The following is a 12,418-nucleotide window of genomic DNA, read 5'->3' as shown; positions in this document are numbered from 1 at the left end:
GATTACAAAAAAAATTGAATATACAATAAATTATAATAAAAAAAATTGAATATACAATAAAATGAATATATAATAAAAAAAATTATTTATTATTCAATCTCTAACTATCTGGAGCCCGTCTTAGTAACTAAGGACACTTTCTTCGATTATGTCCTAACTGGTTACAAAATCCACATCGTTGTCAAGTAGCTGGTTCTGTCCAATCCATCTCGTTGTGATAATGTGAACTTTTTGGGTGTCAGTTTATGTTTATCGTGTCGGGGAATGTCAGTTTCAAATTTAAAAGTTCAACAAAGCAATTGAAGATATCAAAGGAATAAATCGGAGCTGTCTAAGTTTTTTTTTTGACAACATTAGTTTAGAGCAATGGACTTGCATATGATGGAGGACTCAAATATGAGTGATGACGACAAATCTATCAGAGTGCATAAATGGAGCCCTCAAAGGAGCTCGAATGTTGCCTATAAATGTTCTTGCTCAGATAACATTCTTCAAATGCGTGAACTATTTCGAGAAAAGAAAGGCAGAAATAAGGGATGCATTAGAGCGTCAAGATAACCCAGGACCTTTTGATCCGATGTTTTGTACGACTAGTCCATTCATCGATCATATGTTGTATGGTGAGATCGTACTACTGGAGAAATATCTTGCAGATGTCGAGAGACAAGATTTATTTAGTTGGACTGGCATCTGATCACAGCCTTTGGTCGAGAGATGGAGGTCCGAGACGCATAAATTCCATATGTCGGTATGTTATTTTAATTCAATTTAATTTTTATATCACTGATCTAGTTAATTTAAATTCTAAATTATCAATTTAAAAATTTAGATTGGAGAGACAAAATTTGTGTGACTAGGACAGCCACAACATGTAGTCAAACCAATATAGATACATGTTGATCTACTTCAACCTGAATAGGTACATTACACTAACCTAATTGATTATTTTATTCACATTTTTATTGTATTTGTCTTTAATATTTTCTAATATAATATTTTGTGTTTTAGGTTATTTGGGAGCCGTACAAAATTATTGTGCATACTTTGCCTAATTTTGTACGAATGGTCAAAACATATGGCGGACGATGAGTCCTCTCATATGTTTTCACATTGGTGAGTGGCATCTTCCTGATAGGCGTGATGAGACAATTCGGTTTTCAGCAGGATATCCCATTGCCTTGTAATACTGAACCCGTACTGCATGATATTGACCTAAGGGCTGAAGATTGGTATGAAAAAGTTGCACATTTGGTAGGGCGATGGCACTATCGTGCAAGGTTTATTGCAGTGGAGGTTTCTCTTGAACAGTTTAAAACAGATATCACTCTAGAATATATTCATTGGTATAATAATATCACAAGACGCTACGTCACTCATCCGGGAGCAGCTGTGGGTCGTCTGGTAAATGAATGAATATTATCTAATTTTTTAATTTAAATTTATTTTAAATATTGTCTAATTGTTTTTTAATTCACAGAGATCGAACAACAGTAGACTCCGTGAGGTTGCGAATGATCCGAACCAGGTTTTTGCTATATGTAATGACAACCAAAGCTATATGGAGGAAATTCATTATATGTACGATATACCTATTGTTCCTCCACCAGCTCCTAGACGTAGAGGACCTGTTCGGAAAGAGGATGAATTTGATGAGGTTGCACATAATGTGGAAGAGTTGCCCCTTATGACGCAGACGCAGAGTCAAACTGATTATGTTAGTCCGATGATGATGATGCCAGTATTTAGTTCAGGACATTATGACTCAGAGTCTGGTCCTTCGTCTTCATATGTGCATGGACATGGTCGGGGTCGTGGAGAGCATAATGAATATTTATATTATGAAGCGTCTGCAGAAGTACCAAAGCAACATCAAGAAGAACCCGAGCAACCTCAAGTTCGAAGTCGACGATGACAACCAGCTCGAAATCGACGACGTCCGCCTTGTAGGACATATTGATTTTTGTAATTATTTTTATATAAATGAGATATTTAATTTACATTTTTTTATTTTTATGAGTTATTGTTTTTTTTAATTTATTTTTTTTAGAGTTTAAATAAAATAATAAATATTTTTAGAATCTTTTTTATAAAATGGAAAATTTTAGAAAAAAGATTAGAAAGAAGAAGGTGGAATGTGTAATAATTAAAAAGGAGAAAAAAGGAAAATTTGTACGGTATTCTCGCTCTCCATCAAAATCTCGCTCTCGCTCATGCTCAAAATCTCACTCTCTCAAACTCTCGCTGTCTCTCATAATCTCGCTCTCGAATTTGATTGGGAAGTTTAGTGGCAAAAAAAAGGAGATTCATTAGCTCGTTATTTAGTACTTGCTGAGATGACAGAATCCGTTTGAAAACAACAATATTTTCCTTTAAAAAAAAACGAAGGTCTAGGTCGAATTTTGAACCCTCGACTTATTTAAAACAACAATATTTTTACAAATAGCTTGAAAACAACAATATTTTCCTAAATAGTTTCTAAAAGTAAAATATTCTTTTAATTTTCCCCAGTAAATACATCACCCATCAAGGATTCAATATATTTAATAATTGATGAGGAATCATATCCAACATATATTCCTAACCTCCTTTGAGGACCCATCTTAATACATTGTGGTGGAGCAATTGGAATAATTATTTCTTTGGCTCATGGCCATAAATAATTGTAATGGCGAGTACTAATGATAAGCTGCTCGCCTAATGTATACAAGTGACGCAACATGTAAAATAACATATCCTCATACAGATGTAGGAAGCTCAACTCTCCTAAGGAATGGTCTAACAATTAACTGCAAACATTTTATGAATGATTCTACTAAACCATTTTGTGTATGAACATAAGTTACAGGATGTTCAATACTTATCCCAATTGACATACAACAGTTATCAAAAGCTTGGGATGTAAATTCACCAATATTATCAAGACCTATGGTCTTAATTGTATAATCAAGAAATTGTGATCTTAACTTAATTATTTGAGTAAGTAATCTTGCAAATGCAAGATTTCGACTTAATAATAAGCACACATGTAACCATCTGTTGGATATGTCTATTAATACCATAAAATATATAATGGTCCACTTGGTGAGTTGATAGGTCCACATATATCACCATGAATTCATTCTAAAAATGCAGGTGATTCAATCATCACTTTAACTGGTGATGGTCTAATCATTAGTTTGCCTTGAGAGCAAGCATCACATGATAATTCATTAGACTGAAGAATCTTTTGGCTCTTCAATGGATCCATTTGAATTCTCAATAATTCTTCTCATCATATAGACCATGGATAACCTAATCTGTCATGTCAAATTGTAAATATGTCTGGATTCATGAACTTCAGATTCATTGTTACATATGTTTCAATTACTCGTATATGAGTATAATCTAATCCAAAAGATAAAGCAGACAACTCATCCAGTATATGTTTTTCATATGAGACAATAGATATGATATAAAGATATTCCATATTATTCTTTCTACCAGTCTCAATGTGATAATCATTATAATGTATATCTTTAAAACTAAGTAGATTTCTCTTTGATTGATTAGAGAACAATGCATTGTCAATTGTAAATTTTGTTCCTCCAGGAAAAGTAATATTTGCTTTTCCAAATCCTTTAATTAGGTTTGCAGAACCTTATATGGTATTGACTTTTGCTTCCAGCATTGTCAGTTTGGAAAAATATTTTCTACTTGTAAGTATTGTATGTGTAGTTGCACTGTCTGCCAGACATAAATCTTCTTTACACATTTTTAATCACCCAACGTATGAAAATGATCTAGGTTTCTTCATTAAAAGAAAATAATTACTATAAAAAAAACAACGTTTGGAATATACAAAGTTTAACATCTACTAAGAGGGGAAAAAACATGGAGATGAATTAAACAAATAACGTTAAGTCTAGATATTTTCAAAGTAAAAAAAAAACACTTGATGTTCATAATTCTACTGATTTTCTATCCAAGAGATTCAAAGAAGTCCACCACATCCAAATTTGTCATATGGGATGGGTCAAATATGTCATTATCTTAGTATGCAAAATTTGCTTCCACATTTTTCTCTTTTTCCTTTAGGGATGCTTGATAGAGATCAACTAAGTGTTTTGACGCACGACAGGTACGTGACCAATGCTCAGTCATTCCACATCAGAAGCATTTATTTTCAACACTTTTTGAACTCTTATCTTATGGAGCTTTTCTTTTGTGATCATCATTTTGTGTGGTTCTTTTGAAATTTGAATGATTAGAACAATCACTACGAAAATAATAATTATTTCTTTCTCTGCCATGGTTACGACCTCGACCACGATTATTATTAAAATTAATAACATTCACTTTAGGGAATGGTATCATCCTTGTTGGCTAATATCCATAATTTTTCATTAATAACTCGTTATTTTGTTTGACCACGGAAAGACATGAAACTAGTTCAAAATATTGTTTAAAACTTTTCTCTCAATATTGTTATTGCATGAGCATATTCGAGACATGAAATATAGAAAATATCTTCTCTAACATATCGACATCAATAATTCTCTATGCATAACAACAGTTTCGAACTGATTTTAAACAATACGGAGTTGTAATCACTTACTGATATAAAATCTTATAGCCTCAAGTGCATCCACTCATAACAAGCTTTGAGAAGAATAACTGTTTTTTTATGATCATACCTCCCTTTCAAAAATTTTCCACATGATATGGGGATCTGTAAGATACTCCATTTTCAATCCATCTTGGAGATGATGACGAAGGAAAATCATAGTTTTACTTTTGTCCTGACTAGATGTCGTATTTCTTTCTTTAATTGTCTCTCCAAGATTCATAGCATTCAGGTGGATTTTGACATAAAGCACCCATGACAAATAATTGTTGTCGTTAATATCAAGGGTGAAAATTTCTAATTTTGTGAAATTTGTCATGGTAACATTATCATACAATATTGTATTTATATTAGAAATTTAATAGATATTAAATATACAAAATAACATTAAATTTATTATTATAACGAAGAGGGAAAAACCAACATACCTTTAGGACTTACCTTTAGCGAGGAAAATTATAGGAGCTCGTGCTGATAACGTGTTGTGAATTTGAGGAGCACAACGGCACATAACAAGAACACGGATATGGAGAAAATATAATATAATAATAATATATAAGAAAATAAATATAATATAATATATAAATATATAAAATAAATAAATAACAAAACGTAAATAGAATAACAAACAATTGATTTCTCTACTTTCTCCAATCTTTTTGAATTGATCACCAATATGTGTGTATGTTTCAAAACTCACCAAATGTCACTATTTATAGGAAATTTGACAAGTAGAAGGTGAATTATATGGACATTAATAGTATGTAATCTTGAGACACATGGACAACATATGGGATAATGAATAAGTGACATATGATCAATAGACATTAATAATCGACATCTACCTTATGCCTAATTTAACATATTTATAATATATTTATTATTACTTCTTCTTCTTCTTATTATTATTTGTAATAATGATGCTTGATTTCTCTCTTTAGCATGACAATTAAAGTGATGTTTTGAATATGGCTAATTGTGTTGGTTGAGTATAAAGTCTAGGGCTCAGCAAAAGAAAATAAATTAGTATTTTTGGGCAGTAAAATATAATTTAGAAATAATTTTTTACTTTTAACCGCGACTTTAATAACCATAGTGCTCTTCTTTGTATCATTCTGTTTTTAGTTTTTAATTTTAGAAAAGTAAGTCCATTTTCTAAAATTTTTATAATGATTTTCATCGATCTTAAATAAAAGAGCTTAATTCTTAAACTAAATTCTAATCTTTCTTTTTAGTTTTCAAATTTTGATTTGACTTTTTTTTAAACGTTAGTAGAAAGTAGTTAACAAAACAAGAAAGATGAGATAGAGAGAGTATTTATCAATTTGATTTTCAAAACCTAAAAGCAAAAACAAAACCAAATAGTTACCACAGGACAATCTATTTTTAGGTTTATAATTTTAAAAATTTGCTTATTTGTTAGGATCATTTTAGTATTTCATAAAGAAGCAAATGAATCGATTGTCAAATTTTAAAACATAAAACAAGTATCTAAAAGTTATTTACCTTTATAAAATGCAATGGCTTGCATTTTGAAAATATTATTAAAAAATGATAACAAATTTGTTGACATAAGTAATATTTATAAGTTTAATTTTAAAAATCTATAACAAAAATATGTCTGTTCGTACGAGATTTTCGGAGAAACTTATTTTGTGGAGTTGAACTTCGTATTTGTATAAATTTCAAAATAGCAAGTACAATCTCTAATACAATAATTCTTTGATGCATTCAAAATAAACTTTAATAATTAAACCCATTGATCTTCTTGGATGATCGGCCTTTGGGCTTGTTGATCTTCTTAAATGATCGACTTTTGGGCTTGTTGATCTTCTTGGATGATCAACCTTTGGGCTTGTTGATCTTCTTGGATGATCGGTCTTTGGGCTTGTTGATCTTCTTGGATGATCGTCCTTTGGATTTGGTGATCTTCTTGGATGATCAACCTTTGGACTTGTTGATCTTCTTGGAAGATTAATGCTCACACGAGGCCTCCGGAGAAACTTGTTTCGTGGAGTTGAACTTGAGTTGGTACTGATGTTGATGTTGATTTGATGCGATGTGGTTCGATCTCTAGTACTTAATCCTCTGATTCTCTCTCAATTGAATGTGTACACTTGAGTATAGAAGCGAGGCGTGTGGAAGAATTCTTGTATCTTCAAAGAACTTCAGTCTTCAAGCGTGGTCAGAATGCTTGTATCTTCAAAGGACTTCAGTCTTCAGAATGCTTGTATCTTCAAAGGACTTCAGTCTTCAGAATGCTTGTATCTTCAAAGGACTTCAATCTTCAAGTGTGGTCAACTTCAGGAGTAAAGGAGTCTTCTGATTGTAGAGAATTCCCTCTAAGCTCTCTGAAGTGTAGAATTGTTGACTGACTCTCCCTTCCGCTGTTTGGGGTTCGTCAGCTCCATCATGCTAATTATGCATCTTGTGCTGTAGAAGCGGTTGAGGAACTCTCTTTCCAATTGTTCACAGCTGCCAATTGCTTCTGGCTCTAGATCAGTATAGCAGTCAAAAGCATTTCCTTTCAAGGTACGGACGAACTTCTTTACTAGCTGGTCTCCTTTGGTTCCTGCATTTTCGCAGGTTTCAATGAAGTAAGCAACATGTTGTTTCAGATTGCCCTTTCCATCAAACTGCTGGAACTTTGGAGGTTGATACTGTTGGAATTGGTGTCCTAATTCTCCCAGAGTCTCGTTGTTTTGTAAAGATACACATTGTTTGATGAATAAAATAAGTATTATTTAATTCTGAGATTTACTCATATTCAATAAACAAAGCTCCTTGGTTATCTTATATGAACTTAAACATGTATATGTGATATACAAGTGGATCATGCCTTAAGTGATAACCTAAATAGGTCTGTAGTATAAGGATTAAGATGAGATACATGATCCTGGTGACACTACGGATACGGCCCGCTTTGTAGAGGTTTGTAAGTGTTATAAATTACTACATATGGTAGATCATGACCATTCATGTGGAGACGTGTGAGTGGGAGTGTCCTATACAAAAAGTTTGTATAAGACCTAGACCACGAGATGACTAGACTTTGTATATAACACCATTGATACTAGAGACTTGCATCTCACCTAAACGATCATAGGTGACACGACCTCAATCCTGAGTGTTTTGGGAACTCCTGTCTTTGAGTGCAGTCCTTTGATTAGTATGGGTGAGAATGGCCAGATTGTCAACTCAACATGCCGACCTTTTTAGGGACTTGTCTGATCTGGGAGTTGGGAACTCAATCCACAAGATGAAATTCACTCCTTTCCCGAAATAGGGATAAGTAGAGAAATTGCTCCCTTAAGGGCTGATTCAGGGGCTTGAACATAGTGGCCACAACTTCTCTTTAGAAGAGAAGACTCAGTCATAGTAAGACTATGACTTATGTTCATTAAAGGAATCAACGATACTTAAGGAGACAGATGTAACTACAGGGGGCATAACGGTTATTGACCCAGTTGTAATTACGAGTGATCTATGAAGGGTTGTCGCACTTCTGATTGGTTAAGATGGACACATAATATATCTGTGGTCAGAAAAGTTCAACTATCGATCTTTAGTGAAGTGCCTAGCAGTTAACGGATGGTGGATCCTGTGACTAAAGAGTTTAATTAGTTCTTGGTGTTGATTTGAAATGTTCAAATTAACAAGAGGTATTTTGATTATATATGATATAATCGGTATGATGTATGAGATACATTTAGTAGAGGATTGATGTAAATGAGATTTACATTAAGTACCATGGAATAGAAAAAGAACTATGGTTTATATGTTTCATGAGATGAAATATTAAAACGATAGGTTATAAATATAGTATGATAAGTTGGTTATCATTTATATTTATAATAATATTAATTATTGGATAATTAATTCTTTTTCTTTAATAACCAATTGAGTGGATGGTTATTGGTGATTCATGGTAACCATGAGTTAAAAGGAAAATTGTTTTCCTAATTTTAGTAAGTATTGAAAAGTTTTTTTTTACAAAAGATTGAAAATTGGTTTTAAGATTTCTCTCAACAAAAGGAAACTCATAGCACTTGTCGATTTACTAAGCGACCACGTGTTTTAGTAAATGATCATGTAGTGTTTTGTAGGTGACAGACACTGAGCTAAACGATCGCTTAGCTTTTGCTAGACGATCGCTTAGCTCTAGCTAAACGATTGGGCATCAACCTATACGATAGGTCACTGTCTTTTCCCACTTGCCCAATCGTGTACATGATTGTTCTTTCCTCCTTCATCTGCCTCATTCCATGTCCGAACAAAGCCCACCCTCTGGATTCTCACATTGAGAATACCAAGGTAACCTTCTTAGTGGTGTCATACTCAACTTGACACCGTTGAGGTTCTGTGGAGGCCGTTCATGTTCTTGCTGGGGAGTTCGTAATCGAGGCGATCGCGGAGTTCCAGTGTTCTAATGTTCGAGATTGCTGTGTTCGAGTGTTCATGAGTAAGGAGCGTGGAGACGAGTCTACAAATGTTTGTAGCTTTCGTCTTGTTCATTTGTAGTTTTTCATGTTGTAATTTCTATATTGATTATATAACCGCATGTTTTGTTTACGACTATAATTGTAATGTTCATTCATGATTGTAATTTGGAATGATCTTTATTCCGCTACTCATGGAAATCTCAAGTTCGATTTCCTTCAGATACCCAGCTGGCTTTCTTGGGTTGGCGATTCTTTTTAGTGTATGACTTGGAGTACAAAAAAAGAAGTTTGCGATGGTCCTTCATACTAAGCTCTTATGGAGTTTGTGACCATGTCTTGCAGTTGTTGAACTGACAAGAAGGCAACAGAGGTGGATTGTGACATACAAGACAGTCTTTCCTTTGTCATTGGCTTTTGTAGCTGAAGATTGACTCAACTCAGCAGTTTCTCGAGCATGTATTTGATCTCTTAAAGCAGTGATTTCATGATCTCGCAAATCTACGGCTTTCATTAGGACATTTATCTTTCTCTCCATCTCCCCCATGGCCGACTCAGTCGTTACATCAGCCATCATGACAGAACTACGTCAAAGTATGATTCTTCCTTTGATTGGTCAGAAGCAGAGGCAGAGTTGTCAAACAAGGGATTTTCTCTTATGATGATCTCGCCTTTAGAAGATGCTATCAACTGCTCTCAGATTTTCTCTGCGAAGACAAAACCTTGTTCTTGCTCCTACATGCTCTCCTTTGAATAGTTGCAGGTGACAAGTCCTGTGTAAGTGTTGCTTGCAGCAATTACTTTGGATACAACTTTCTTCAATGTCATTAGTTTACTTAAATGTTGAGAGAGAAATGAGAGGTAGAGAGGTCCCACTGACTGTGCCAATTTATTCGCACGAGATTTCAAGAGAAATTTATTTCATGGAACTTGAACTTTGTATTTGTATTAATTTTGTGGAAAGTGAATAGGATCTCTAATACATAATATTTTGATGCTTTCAAAATAAACTATCATCTTTAAGCTGGTTGATCTTCTTAAATGATCGGCCTTTAAACTTATTGATCTTCTTGGATAATCAGCTTTTGGGCATGTTGATCTTCGTAGATGATCGGTCTTTTGACTTGTTGATCTTCTTGGATAATTGACCTTTTGGCTTGTAGACTTTTTAGATGATCGACCTTTGGGCTTTTTGATCGTCTTGGATGATTGGCCTTTGGGCTTGTTGATCTTTTTGGATGATCGGTCTTTGGGATTGTTGATCTTCTTGGATGACCGGCCTTTGGGCTTGATGATCTTCTTGGATGATGAGCCTTTAGGTTTAATGATCTTCTTGGACGATCGACCTTTGAACTTGTTGATCTTCTTGGATGATCGGTCTTTGGGCTCGATGATCTTCTTGGACGATCGGCCATTGGGCTTGTTGATCTTCTTGGATAATTAATGCTCACATGAGGCTTCCAAAGAAACTTGTTTTGTGGAGTTAACTTGAATTGGTGTTGATGTTAATGTTGATCTGATACGATGTGGCTCAATCTCTAGTACTTGATCCTCTGATTCTCTCTCAGTTGAATGCATACGCTTGATGTATGAAAGCGAAGCGTCTAGATGTCCTTGAAGTTGTAGTCTTGGAAGAATGCTTGTATCTTCAAAAGACTTCGGTCTTCAAGTGTGGTCAGCTTCAGGAGTCAAGGAGCCTTCTAATTGTTGGAAGAATTCTCTCTTGGTCCTCTAGAGTGTAGAAGTTCTAACTCGCTTAGAGTAGTCTTTGGATTTGTTTATCATTTTGAATCGGCCTTTAAGCTTTTCCTTGAGTTTGAGGAGATTGAATCTTCAGCTTGTAGGTTGTGAAGATATAGTCAGTTTGTTGAATTCTTCTAATCTTCAAACTTTCAAATAGTTTAGATCTTCAGTTCTTTAGAATTTGAGTGTTTTAGTCTTCGAAACTTTGAGAAGCTTCAGTCTTCAGACTTGAGAGCTGAGAGCGTAGGTTTTCAAGAATTAGGAGCTTCAATACTTGGATCTTAGGAGCTTAAATCTTCAGAGCTTTAATATGTCTTCTGATCTCCAAAGTTTTAGTATGTCTTCTGATCTTCACAACTTTGATATATCTTCTAATCTTCCCAACTTTGATATGTCTTTTGATCTTCAGAGCTTTAAAAGAGTTGTGTTCTTCAAATCCTCAGAGTTTCATAACTTCAAATCTTCAGAGAACTTTGGCCTTTAATTCTTCCAATCTCCTCCCAAATGAAGAGATAATTCCTTTATTTATAGAGGTTTCTCATGGGCCTTGAGCTTGGGTCTAATTACTTTATTGGGCCCAAATTAGGCTTGGGCTTAAACTTCAATTTGGCCCTAAATTTCACTATGGGCTTGAATTGGATTGGGCCCAAGGGACTTTAATTACTCAACCCGATCAAACTTATATTTTTTTCAATAAGCTCAGACTTTCGTTGATGATGTGGCAACTTGTGATTCGCCGAAATTTCTCATTCAACAATACCGTATTTGTTTGAATTGAGCTCATACAAAATACTCATGAATTTTTAAATAGGTTTTAAACTTTGCAAGTTGGTTTTCTTTTAAATATTTAATTCTAACACTTTGAAACTTGATATAGATAGAAAAAACTCTTAAAATGGTTTTAAAATTAAAATAACAAATGAAGATTGAAAAATAGTTGATATGTAAAAATTGGAAGAAATGTATGACATATTTACAACATCATTCATGTAAAATAAATGAAAGGGAGAGGTGATACTCTGTGTTGGGGCTCTCAAAAGCCCACAACTTCTACTTCAGAGTGGCATTGAACTGAGCTCGTCCCTCTCATCATGGTTAATTCCTATGTTTTAACTATTCGATTCGCAAGTTTAGTCTCCTCCATGGATGGTTTCATAGCTTTTGTCGGGTCAGAAGTGAATGAAGGAAAGGTGGTTGGTTTTAAAGAAGCCTTCCATTGGTTGTGCATTTTACGCTTTGTTTAAGCAGCTTTTAATGTCTAATTCTTCAATCTTGGAAATGGTGGAGAGATCAGAGGAAAAGGAAGACTCAACTCATCATGGAAAATACCCAACCCATTCATTTAGGGACCGTAAACGAACCCCAAGAGGTTAGGATATGAGCCACTTTGACTCGGGCAAAATCTTGAAGCAAAAGATATGTTTTAGTCCTCAAATCCAAGGTAGGCATATTGGAAACCGTTTTGACAAGTTGATGGACCCTGAAATCCACTCCTTCATTATTTATTATTATTTTTTTGTAGGGATACAATTCGAAATAGGAAATTTCAAGTTGGAGATCCATAAGGTTGAAACTGCTCTCCATTCAGCCATGCAAATATAAAATAATCAATTTTTCGACAAAATCCTCTGGT

This window comes from Benincasa hispida, chromosome 3 (genome assembly GCF_009727055.1).
Source record: "Benincasa hispida cultivar B227 chromosome 3, ASM972705v1, whole genome shotgun sequence".
NCBI classification, from domain to species: Eukaryota; Viridiplantae; Streptophyta; class Magnoliopsida; order Cucurbitales; family Cucurbitaceae; genus Benincasa; species Benincasa hispida.
This window is presented reverse-complemented; position numbering follows the sequence as displayed.